General features: G+C 51.5%; 1 pseudogene; it reads left to right on the top strand.

Annotated features, from left to right (window-relative positions):
• Positions 1 to 1217: 1217 nt before the first annotated feature.
• On the top strand, positions 1218 to 5337 carry LOC119877560 (annotated as a pseudogene).
• The last annotated feature ends 6241 nt before the right edge of the window (positions 5338 to 11578 follow it).

The raw sequence follows: 11578 nt of genomic DNA, 5'->3' as shown, positions 1-11578 counted from the left end.
TTGAGCTTCTAATACCTGGAGCTACTAAGATAACCTTGGGGGCAGAAAGAACTGGTTACCCCCCTCCTAATGTAACAAGACTATGGGAATCAAAAGGAGGCTTCTGGCTGATAGTCGCCTCTTGAAATATCAAGCCTTACTCCTAGAGAAACCCCATATTTGCATTACAACTTGTACATCTTAAAATCCTGCAACTTTCTTGCCAGAGGAGGCTGCTAAACTGGAACACGACTGTGAACAAATGATAATGCAAGATGATGCTGCCAGGCAGGATCTGCAGGAGACTCCACTAGACAATCCTGAGTGGAATCTGTATACTGATGGCAGATGCTTTGTAGAGCAGGGAATAAGTGAGGCCGGATGGGCTATAGTTAGACCCTCTCAAGTACTGAAAGCAAGCCTCTTTCTGTGGAGGCCGAGAGAGAGAAGATCTCTGGCTACCATCTTAAACCCCTAGACCAGCCCATAAAAACCCAGCTGTAACCCATCTCAGGGTCCAAACCCCTGCTCTGTCGTGTCGGGTATATACTTGGACCCAAGCTCGAGATTGTAAATAAATCCTCATGCGTTTGCATCGCTGTCGGCTCCTTGGTGGTTTTTCAGATATGCAATCTTGGGCACAACATTTGGGGGCTCGTCCGGGATCCAAGAGACCCCTAGGACCCCATCTGGAGGGTGCCAGGCATGGAGAGTATACTCAACTTTTTCCACCTTTTGCGCGCATATTTCCCGAGAGCTCTAAACTGTATTTTTACCTGTAGGAATTCCAATGTATTCCAATGTATTAGGTCGAGACTGGCTTAGGCGGTTGTGCTGGCAGACCGTCGACCAAGGGTCTTGGGAGACATCCCTTACGCCTGCCGACTTCCGTCCTCCCAGCAAGCCTACAAATCTGGCCAAGGTGTATGATGTAAGTAAGACAAGGTAAGGATGAGAGTCCAGCAGCCTTCTTAGAAAGGATCATAGAGGCTTTTAGGCAGTACACCCCTATGAACCCAGGAGCCCCAGAAACGAAGGCCGCAATGATCATGGCCTTTGTTAACCGGGCCGCTCCGGACATTAAAAAGAAATTGCAAAGAGTAGAGAGACCGGGGGAGAAGAGCTTGCAGGACTTAGTAATAGTAGCAGAAAAAGTCTATAATAATAAAGTCTGGAAGAGCATCAAACTAAGTGACCGGCAGACCCGAAACCTAGCCAAGATCCTCCTGGCCACAACCATGGACGACCCACGGGAAAGTCGGAGACACCTCAAGAAACTGGCTTCAGGGACAGGTAAGGACGATGGCCCTGGTTCCCATCCGGAGTGCCCTAAACTGAACAAAAGCCAATGTGCTTATTACAAGGAGGAGGGCCACTGGGTGAAAGACTGCCCTAACAAAAGACCCAAGGCCCCTACCAAAAACTTGGAGATAGAGGACATGGACGACTAGAGGAGTCGGGGTTTGGCGCCCCTCCCTGAGCCCAGGGTAGCTCTCAGAGTGGAGGGGCAACCCGCTGAATCCCTAGTGGACACTGGGGCACAACATTCGGTTTTATTACAACCCCAAGGTAAATTGGCTAGCAAAACTTCATGGGTGCAAGGGGCCACGGGCACCAAACAGTACTCATGGACTACCCGGACAACTGTAGATCTAGGCATGGGCCGGGTGTCCTACTCCTTCATGGTCATCCCTGAGTGTCCCTACCCATCGTGAGGTTGGGACTTGCTCACCAAGATGGGGGCACAAATTTGCTTCCACCCCGAAGGGGCAAAAATCCTAAACAAGGAGGGGCACCCGATTCAGGTGCTTGTCCTGAGTTTAGAAGACGAATATCGTCTTCACCAAATGCCCTCGGCCCCAGTGACTGACATTGACCGTTGGATGCAGGAATTTCTCCAAGCATGGGCAGAAATTGGGGGAACTGGGCTTGCCTGGCACCGACTGGCCATTTACATAGAACTAAAGCCAGGGGCAGATCTGTCAGGGTCCGCCAATACCCCATGCCTCCCATAGCCCATACGGGAACCACACCCCACATATGGTAACCAATGGACTTGGGCATATTGAGACCTTGCCAGTCGGCATGGAACACTCACTCTCTTCTGCCGGTGCGGAAACCGCACTCTAATGATTACAGGCCAGTCCAGGACTTAAGGGAAGTCAGCTGGCGAGTGGAGGATATGCACCCTACGGTCCCAAACCCATACACCTTCCTCTCCACCCTGCCTCCACACAAACTTTGCTTTACTGTATTAGATGTAAAAGACGCCTCTTTCAGCCTGCCTTTAGCAACCAAGAGCCAAGACCTTTTCGCCTTTGAATGGACAGACCCCGAGAAAGGCATCAATGGCCAGCTCACCTGGACTCGACTGCCACAAGGATTCAAAAATTCACTGACCATCTTCGATGAGGCCTTACACGAAGACTTGGGTGAGTTCCAGTCCGAGCACCCTCATTCGACCTTATTGCAATATGTACATGATACCCTGTTGGCAGCGGAAGACCAGGACACATGCCTGCGAGGCACCAGGGACTTGCTCCAGACAATAGCGGCTCTAGGATAACCGGCCTCAGCTCAAAAACCCCAGATCTGAAGAGCAGAGGTGAGCAACCTAGGGTACACATTAAAGGATGGACAAAGATGGTTGACAGACGCACGGAAGGAAACCGTCCTAAGGATCCCACAGCCACAAACTGTATGCCAGGTACATGAATTCTTGGGATCAGCAGGGTTCTGTCGATTATCCATTCCGGGTTTTGCCAAGATGGCTAGACCCTCCTCTATGAGGCCACCAGGAACCAGCAGAATTTTGAATGCATAGAGGCCATGAACAAAGCCTTTGATGATCTTAAACAGGCCTTGCTGTCTGCCCCAGCTCTTGGGTTGCCCGACCTAACCAAGCCCTTCTACCTGTATGTGGACGAGAAAGACGGGGTGGCAAAAGGGGTCCTCGTCCAGTACCTAGGTCTCTGGAAGAGACCAATAGCCTATCTCTCGAAAAAGTTGGCCATGGTAGCCACTAGATGGCCCCCATGCTTCAAAATTATTGCCGGTGGCCACTATGGTCAAGGACGCAGACAAACCGGCCATGAGGCAAGAACTGCATGTTACCACCCCATATGCTATTGAAGGGGTACTTAAACAGCCCCCAGACTTCTAGATCAGCAATGCCCGTCTGACCCATTATCAGAGCCTACTGCTAAACCCCACCAGAATTTGATTTAAGGCACCAACAACCCTGAATCCGGCAAAGCTACTCCCTAACCCAGACTGGGACCCCCCTCTACATGTGTCAAGAAATTGTGGCACAGGTGCATGGAATCAGAGCTGATCTCCAGGACCAGCCACTGCCTAATGCGAACACCACCTGGTACACGGACGGCAGCAGTTTTGTCCTAGAAGGAATCAGATTCGCGGGGGCAGCCGTAACCATGGAAACGGAGAGCATCTGGGCAGCACCATTGGCAGCCGGTATATCGGCTCAATGGGAAGAAGTGATCGCACTGGCTGAGGCGCTAACCGTGGAGAAAGGTAAACGAATAAACATTTATACTGAAAGCAGGTATGCCTTTGCGACCGCGATATCCACGGAGCCCTTCACAGGGAGAGAGGGCTTCTGACAGCAGAGGGAAAAACTATTAAACATAAAACAGGGATCCCTGGGTGCTCAGCGGTTTAGCGCCTGCCTTTGGCCCAGGGCACGATACTGGAGTCCTGGATCGAGTCCCACGTTGGGCTCCCCGCATGGAGCCTGCTTCTCCCTCCTGCTGTGTCTCTGCATCTCTCTCTCTCTCTATGTGTCTATCACGAATAAATAAGTAAATAAATCTTTAAAAAATAAAAATAAAACAGAGATCCTTGAACTCCTAAGGGCCCCCTGGCTGCCCAAGGACCTAGCTATCACTCATTGTCCGGAACGCCACAGAGCAGTACTACCAGTAGCCAGGGGAAGCCGAATAGCCGACTCCAAAGCTAAGGACGAGGCCCTTATGATGACCCAGGTTTTAACAACCACACTACCTGATGCGGGGGCTGCAACCCTGCCTGATACTCCCAACTATACTGACACTGACTTGCACTGGATCAAACGCTTGCCTACGACCCAATGCTTGCGTGGCTGGTGGAGGGCCGCAGACTCCAGCCTCATCCAGCCAGAGGAACTAGGACGGCGAGGCCTATCCAAAATGCATCGGAGTACTCATATGGGAACAAAGAAAATGGAAGACCTCAAACGGCATGAAAAGATCACTATTAAAGGCTCTAGAGCAAAGATCAAGCAGATATTGGCGAGCTGCCATGCATACCAGTTAATGCCACTGCCCGTGGATCTCACCCAGGTACCCGACTCTGAGGGGACCGCCCAGGAGCCTACTGGGAAGTGGACTTCACTGACAAAAAACCTGGAAAATACGGGGACAAGTATTTACTAGTGTTTGTGGATACTTTTTCAGGGCAGACAGAGGCATTTCCCAACAAACATGAAACAGCACAGACCTTGACCAAGAAACTGCTAAAGACATCTTACCGAGGTATGGTTTTCCTGTTAGAATTGGATCAGACAATGGCCCCGGACGGCCAGAGAGAGACACGCGGCCTACGCCGTACTTACTTACCCTCGATGCCGTCCTGGAGGCGGCTGCCCTCCCCCTCGGGACACCACATACACTGCCTCCAAATACGCCTCCCTCATCACACACACACATTCTGTCCTCTGGCAAGAGCGAGGGTGTCTTACCACCAAGGGTACCACCCATAATCAATGGGCACCTCATTTCACAACTACTGGAGACCCTCAGCCCAGACCCTCAGACCCCCCAACCTCACTCAAGTAGCCACTGTCCACTGTCGTGGACCGACCCTCCGAGGACCTGGTGTCCCGAGGCAACAACAAAGCCGACTCTCCACTGCCCGACCCACTGCCTTAGGCCCCCACCAGCTCCCCTCCTCTTCCTCCACACACCACAGTCCCCCTCTTACACACACCAGGAAACTCAGACAGACACCCAAAAGGATGGGAGGAATCGCCAGGGACAAAGGCCGCATCTTCATTCCAAAGAAACTCGCTCTTCCAGACCCTTCAGCCCCCATGATCGTTTCAGACATACGGCAGTCCCTACACGTCGGGCCCAAGGCCTTACACCAGTTCCTACAACCCCTTTTCCACCCTCCACATGTGCCACAGGTTACCGGAGAGGCGCCGAAGTCTTGCAAACCCTGCTCCACGGTCAACGCTCGAGGGGGAATTCGCAGGCCCGGCGGGGCCCAATCCCCAGCTCTGCGCACACCAACCTGGCGAGGACTGGCAGCCTGACTTTTCCCACGTGCCACGCCATAAATCCTTTCCCTACCTGTTAGCCTCAGTGGACACCTTTACACGGTGGATAGGGGCTTTCTCCATACCTCGGGACACTGCGGAGGCGGCGGCCACCATAGCCCTCCAACACATCATTCCGAGGTTCGGCCTCCCGCGGACCCTACCATCTGACAACGGCCCGGCCTCATCTCCAGCATCACCCAGCAAGTCTCCGAGAGCCTAAATATTACCTGGAAACCCCATATCCCATACCAACCCCAGTCTTCGGGTAAGGGAGAGCGGGCCGACGGCCTTCTCGAGGGACGTCTCACCAAACTGCCCTTGAAGCCCGCCCGTCCTGGCCACCCTCCTCCCGCTGGCTTTAACAAGGCTCAGAGCTTCCCCTAGAGGGCCGTGGGCTCTAAGTCCCTTTCAGCTTCTCGTGGGCGGCCCTTCCTGCTCACTCAAAATCTTCCCGTCACCGCCTCCTCTGCTCCTATCTTGCCTACCTTACCTAACTCTTCTAAGAGCCCTCCTGCGGGCCCATGCGACTCAGTCAGCCCGACTCCAGGGGAACCCACAGCAGATACTCCCCAAGCCCTGGCCCCAGGGGATAGCGTCCTGCTACAAGAACTATACCCAAAAACCTTACAGCCTAAGTGCACCGGTCCCGATACGGTGGCCCTTACGACCCCCACGGCCGCCAAACTCCTAGCACACCACCCGCGGGGTACACAGCTCTAAGTGAAAGCGAGGCCCCTCACGACACGGATGCGCAGGACCACCTTTGGGACCTACTCCAATACTGCTATGGCTCCATCCTCCTCCTCCTGGTCCTACCTCCTGGTCACTCCACCACTGACCCTGGGTTTAGGTGGACGTTTACATGACAGAAACCTGGCACCGGGGAATGTCCACCACTGATTGTCAACCACTGGGTTGCCAGGCCCTCATCAATTTCTCCATCCCCAATTGCCAGTCAATTCCTGTATCCACATCTGATCCTAGAATCTCTTCCACCTATGATCAAGACCCATCCTACCTGCCAAAACTACCCGGTTGAAATCCACGGATGCTGCCCTTATCGCTACTGGAATATTCATCGCCTTGGCCACTTGTGCCGGGACCCTTTCGCCGGCACCTTTGCAACCAGTGACCCATGAGGCCGCTTCTACAGAACACACAGTAACTATAGCCTAACTATTCTGGACCCTTGGGATTCCCACTGGGCGACGGGGGTAACCGCAAAATTGTACCGCTGCCCCTTTTCCTCCTACCCTACCGTCTTCTCTCCCCGCATCTACACGACATACACACGTGCGGCTCTCACTTCCACCAATCCAACCCGACCGAAGGAACCAGACTCCCACCATACGTGCACAGGAGCAACTTCTCCAAACCCACCTACAGGCTACCCCAGCTCAGGCCCGGGGCGGGGCCCCTTCTCCTAGATGAAACTTAGCCAACAAGGCACTTACTTCCCTCTCCAGCCTTTCAGGCATGGGCAATCTGTCCCACTGTTTTATCTGTGCCGCCTGGGGCAAAGCCCCCCTCTTCCCTGGTGGCCGTTCCCCTCCCTAACGCATTGAACTGCGCCAACCTCACACCCGCACCTCCAGGGCATTGCATTCTCCCTCTCTCCTGGACAATGCCTTATTCACGGACCCTCTCAACCACCACTTCCCCCTTAGGACTGCTTTTGCTGCATCCCAAAGATTTTGAACGGTTGTATCTTCATTCTCATTAGTTTCCATGAATCTTTTTAATTCTTCCTTAATTTCCTGGTTGACCCTTTTATCTTTTAGCAGGATGGTCCTTAACCTCCACGTGTTTGAGGTCCTTCCAAACTTCTTGTTGTGATTTAGTTCTAATTTCAAGGCATTATGGTCCGAGAATATGCAGGGGACAATCCCAATCTTTTGGTATCGGTTCAGACCCGATTTGTGTCCCAATATGTGGTCTATTCTGGAGAAAGTTCCATGTGCGCTTGAGAAGAATGTGTATTCAGTTGAGTTTGGATGTAAAGTTCTGTAGATATCTGTGAAATCCATCTGGTCCAGTGTATCATTTAAAGCTCTCGTTTCTTTGGAGATGTTGTGCTTAGAAGACCTATCGAGTATAGAAAGAGCTAGATTGAAGTCACCAAGTATAAGTGTATTATTATCTAAGTATTTCTTCACTTTGGTTAATAATTGATTTATATATTTGGCAGCTCCCACATTCGGAGCATATATATTGAGGATTGTTAAGTCCTCTTGTTGAATTGATCCTTTAAGTATGATATAGTGTCCCTCTTCATCTCTCACTACAGTCTTTGGGGTAAATTTTAGTTTATCTGATATAAGGATGGCTACCCCTGCTTTCTTTTGAGGACCATTTGAATGGTAAATGGTTCTCCAACCTTTTATTTTCAGGCTGTAGGTGTCCTTCTGTCTAAAATGAGTCTCTTGTAGACAGCAAATAGATGGGTCCTGCTTTTTTATCCAGTCTGAAACCCTGCGCCTTTTGATGGGGTCATTAAGCCCGTTCACATTCAGAGTTACTATTGAGAGATATGAGTTTAGTGTCATCATGATATCTATTCAGTCTTTGTTTTTGTGGACTGTTCCACTGAACTTCTTCTTAAAGGGGAATTTTAAGAGTCCCCCTTAAAATTTCTTGCAGAGCTGGTTTGGAGGTCACATATTCTTTTAGTTGCTGCCTGTCTTGGAAGCTCTTTATCTCTCCTTCCATTTTGAATGAGAGCCTTGCTGGATAAAGTATTCTTGGTTGCATGTTCTTCTCATTTAGGACCCTGAATATATCCTGCCAGCCCTTTCTGGCCTGCCAGGTCTCTGTGGAGAGGTCTGCTGTTACCCTAATACTCCTCCCCATAAAAGTCAGGGATTTCTTGTCTCTTGCTGCTTTAAGGATCTTCTCTTTATCTTTGGAATTTGCAAGCTTCACAATTAAATGTCGAGGTGTTGAACGGTTTTTATTGATTTTAGGGGGGGATCTCTCTATTTCCTGGATCTGAATGCCTGTTTCCCTTCCCAGATTAGGAAAATTTTCAGCTAGAATTTGTTCAAATACATATTCTGGCCCTCTGTCCCTTTCGGCGCCCTCGGGAACCCCAATTAAACGTAGGTTTTTCTTCCTCAGGCTGTCGTTTATTTCCCTTAATCTATCTTCATGGTCTTTTAATTGTTTGTCTCTTTTTTCCTCAGTTTCCCTCTTTGCTATCAACTTGTCTTCTAGGTCACTCACTCGTTCTTCCACCTCGTTAACCCTCGTCGTTAGGACTTCTAGTTTGGATTGCATCTCATTCAATTGATTTTTAATTTCTGCCTGATTAGCTCTAAATTCTGCAGTCATGAAGTCTCTTGAGTCCTTTATACTTTTTTCTAGAGCCACCAGTAGCTGTATAATAGTGCTTCTGAATTGGCTTTCTGACATTGAATTGTAATCCAGATTTTGTAACTCTGTGGGAGAGAGGACTGTTTCTGATTCTTTCTTTGAGGTGAGGTTTTCCTTCTAGTCATTTTGCTCAGTGCAGAGTGGCCAAAAGCAAGTTGTATTGGGAAAAAGAGAAAAAGAGAGGAGAGAAAGAAGGAAAGAAAAGAGAAAGAGAAAAAAAAGGGAAGAGAAAAAAAAAACGAAAGAAAAAAAAAGAAGAAAAAGAGAAAGAAAAAGAAAGGAGAAAAAAAAGGGGGGGTGGGGGAGGAAAGAAATCAAAAAGCAAAACAAAACAAAACAAAAAAAACAAAAACACACACACACACACACAAAAAAAAAAAAAAAAAAAAAAAAAAGAACCACAGGGGAGTATCTTCTGATTCTGTGTTCTTTAAGTCCCTTGGCTTCTCCTGGAAGTTGTCCGTCTAGCTGGTGTTCTGGGGGAGGGGCCTGTTGTGCTGATTTTCAGGTGTTAGCAGTTGGGGGAGCTGCTGTGCCCCCGCCTGGTGCAGGGCTCAGTGGGTGTTGTTTACCCCGTGAGGCCGCAGGAGGAACAGCCCCAGTGGCGGGGCAGCTCTGGAAACCTGGATTCAGCTCCGGCAGGAACTCCGACTGCAGGGCCTGGAGGCTCCGGGCGGGGCCGCTGATCTGCTCAGCTGGGGCAGGAGCGTCCTTGCTGTCCTGGGCCCTCCTGGTCTCTGCCTGTCCCGGGGGAGGCCGGATCCTGGGCTGTGTCCTGGCGCCCTGTGCTCCGGAGCCTGCGCTGGTGGATTCGCGCTCCCGGGCCGCGCAACCCCCTCCGCGGAGCCGCCGCCCGAGCCCCTCCGAGCTGCTCCTGGAACCGCGCAGGCCCCTCTGCACGGAGCCTCTTCCTCTGCCCGAGCCCGGCCGAGCTGCTCCCGGGGCCGCGCAGCCCCCTCCGCGGAGCCGCCGCCCGAGCCCCTCCGAGCTGCTCCGGGTCCCGACGTGCGCGCTGCAGCCCTTAGGGAGCTCGGCGCACTCTCCTGGGCGCGCAGTTGCTGTTACTGTCCCGGGGAGCCCGAGGGCATCTGCTCCCTCCTGGTTCTGCTCCAACTCCCCGCGAGCCCCTTTCCGCCCGGGAAGGTCGGTGCAGCTCCTGCGTCTCCGGGACGGGGCTCTCCTGTCCTGGGGACACTCGCCCCGGCCTCAGCCCGGCTCCTCGCGGGGCCCCTCCCCCTTGGAGGCCTTTGTTTCTTTATTTCTTTTTCCCCGTCTTCCTACCTTGATAGAAGCGCGAACTCTTCTCACTGTTGCATTCCAGCTGGTCTCTCTTTAAATCTCAGGCCGAATTCATAGATTTTCAGGATAATTTGAAGGTTTTCTAGGTAGTTTGGTGGAGACAGGTGATTTGGGGACCCTACTCTTCTGCCATCTTGCCCCTCCCACTTCCCTTTGTCTTACTCCACCCTTAGGTCTTCCCTGCGTGTAGTCACCCTGTCAAATGTTACCTCTCATCACGCCCCGATCCGTGGTCTCTCTTGGCGCAACGGGCAGCCTTTCTGAATGTCTAGGTACCTCTGCCTCTCTCCTCTGTCTGCCTGTCTTTCTGGTTCCGCGACGAACTCTCTCTAGTCGGGCAGAAGTAGCCCTCCTGGCCAGCCTCCCGGAGAAGCACAAACGAGTGATCTTTCTCCCACTACTTATCGGGGTCTCCCCGGCTTCAACCCTGGTGGCCGGGTTGCCAGGCCCTCCTCAATTTCTCATCCCAATTGCCAGTCAATTCTGTATCCACATTGATCCTAGAATCTCTTCCACCTAGATCAAGACCATCCTACCTGCCAAAACTACCCGGTGAAATCCACGGATGCTGCCCTTATCGCTATGGAATATTCACGCCTTGGCCACTTGTGCGGGACCCTTTCGCCGGCACCTTTGCAACCAGTGACCCATGAGGCCGCTTCTACAGAACACACAGTAACATAGCCTAACTATTCTGGACCCTTGGGATTCCCACTGGGCGACGGGGTAACCGCAAAATTGTACCGCTGCCCCCCTTTTCCTCCTACCCTACCGTCTTCTCTCCCCGCATCTACACGACATACACACGTGCGGCTCTCACTTCCCACCAACCAACCCGACCGAAGGAACCAGATCCCACCATACGTGCACAGGAGCAACTTCTCCAAACCCACCTACAGGCTACCCCAGCTCAGGCCCGGGGCGGGGCCTTCTCCTAGATGAAACTAGCCAACAAGGCACTTACTTCCCTCTCCAGCCTTTCAGGCAGGGCAATCTGTCCCACTGTTTATCTGTGCCGCCTGGGGCAAAGCCCCCCTCCTTCCCTGGTGGCCGTTCCCCTCCCTAACGCATTGAACTGCGCCAACCTCACACCCGCACCTCCAGGGCATTGCATTCTCCCTCTCTCCTGGACAATGCCTTATTCACGGACCCTCTCAACCACCACTTCCCCCTTAGGACTGCTTTTGCTGCATCCCAAAGATTTTGAACGGTTGTATCTTCATTCTCATTAGTTTCATGAATCTTTTTAATTTCCTTAATTTCCTGGTTGACCCTTTTATCTTTTAGCAGGATGGTCCTTAACCTCCACGTGTTGAGGTCCTTCCAAACTTCTTGTTGTGATTTAGTTCTAATTCAAGGCATTATGGTCCGAGAATATGCGGGGACAATCCCAATCTTTGGTATCGGTTCAGACCCGATTTGTGTCCCAATATGTGGTCTATTCTGGAGAAAGTTCCATGTGCGCTTGAGAAGAATGTGTATTCAGTTGAGTTTGGATGTAAAGTTCTGTAGATATCTTGTGAAATCCATCTGGTCCAGTGTATCATTTAAAGCTCTCGTTTCTTTGGAGATGTTGTGCTTAGAAGACCATCGAGTATAGAAGAGCTA

This window comes from Canis lupus, chromosome 26, assembly GCF_011100685.1.
Source record: "Canis lupus familiaris isolate Mischka breed German Shepherd chromosome 26, alternate assembly UU_Cfam_GSD_1.0, whole genome shotgun sequence".
NCBI lineage: Eukaryota > Metazoa > Chordata > Mammalia > Carnivora > Canidae > Canis > Canis lupus.
Note: the sequence above shows the minus strand (reverse complement) of the source record. Positions and strands in the feature narration are given on the sequence as shown.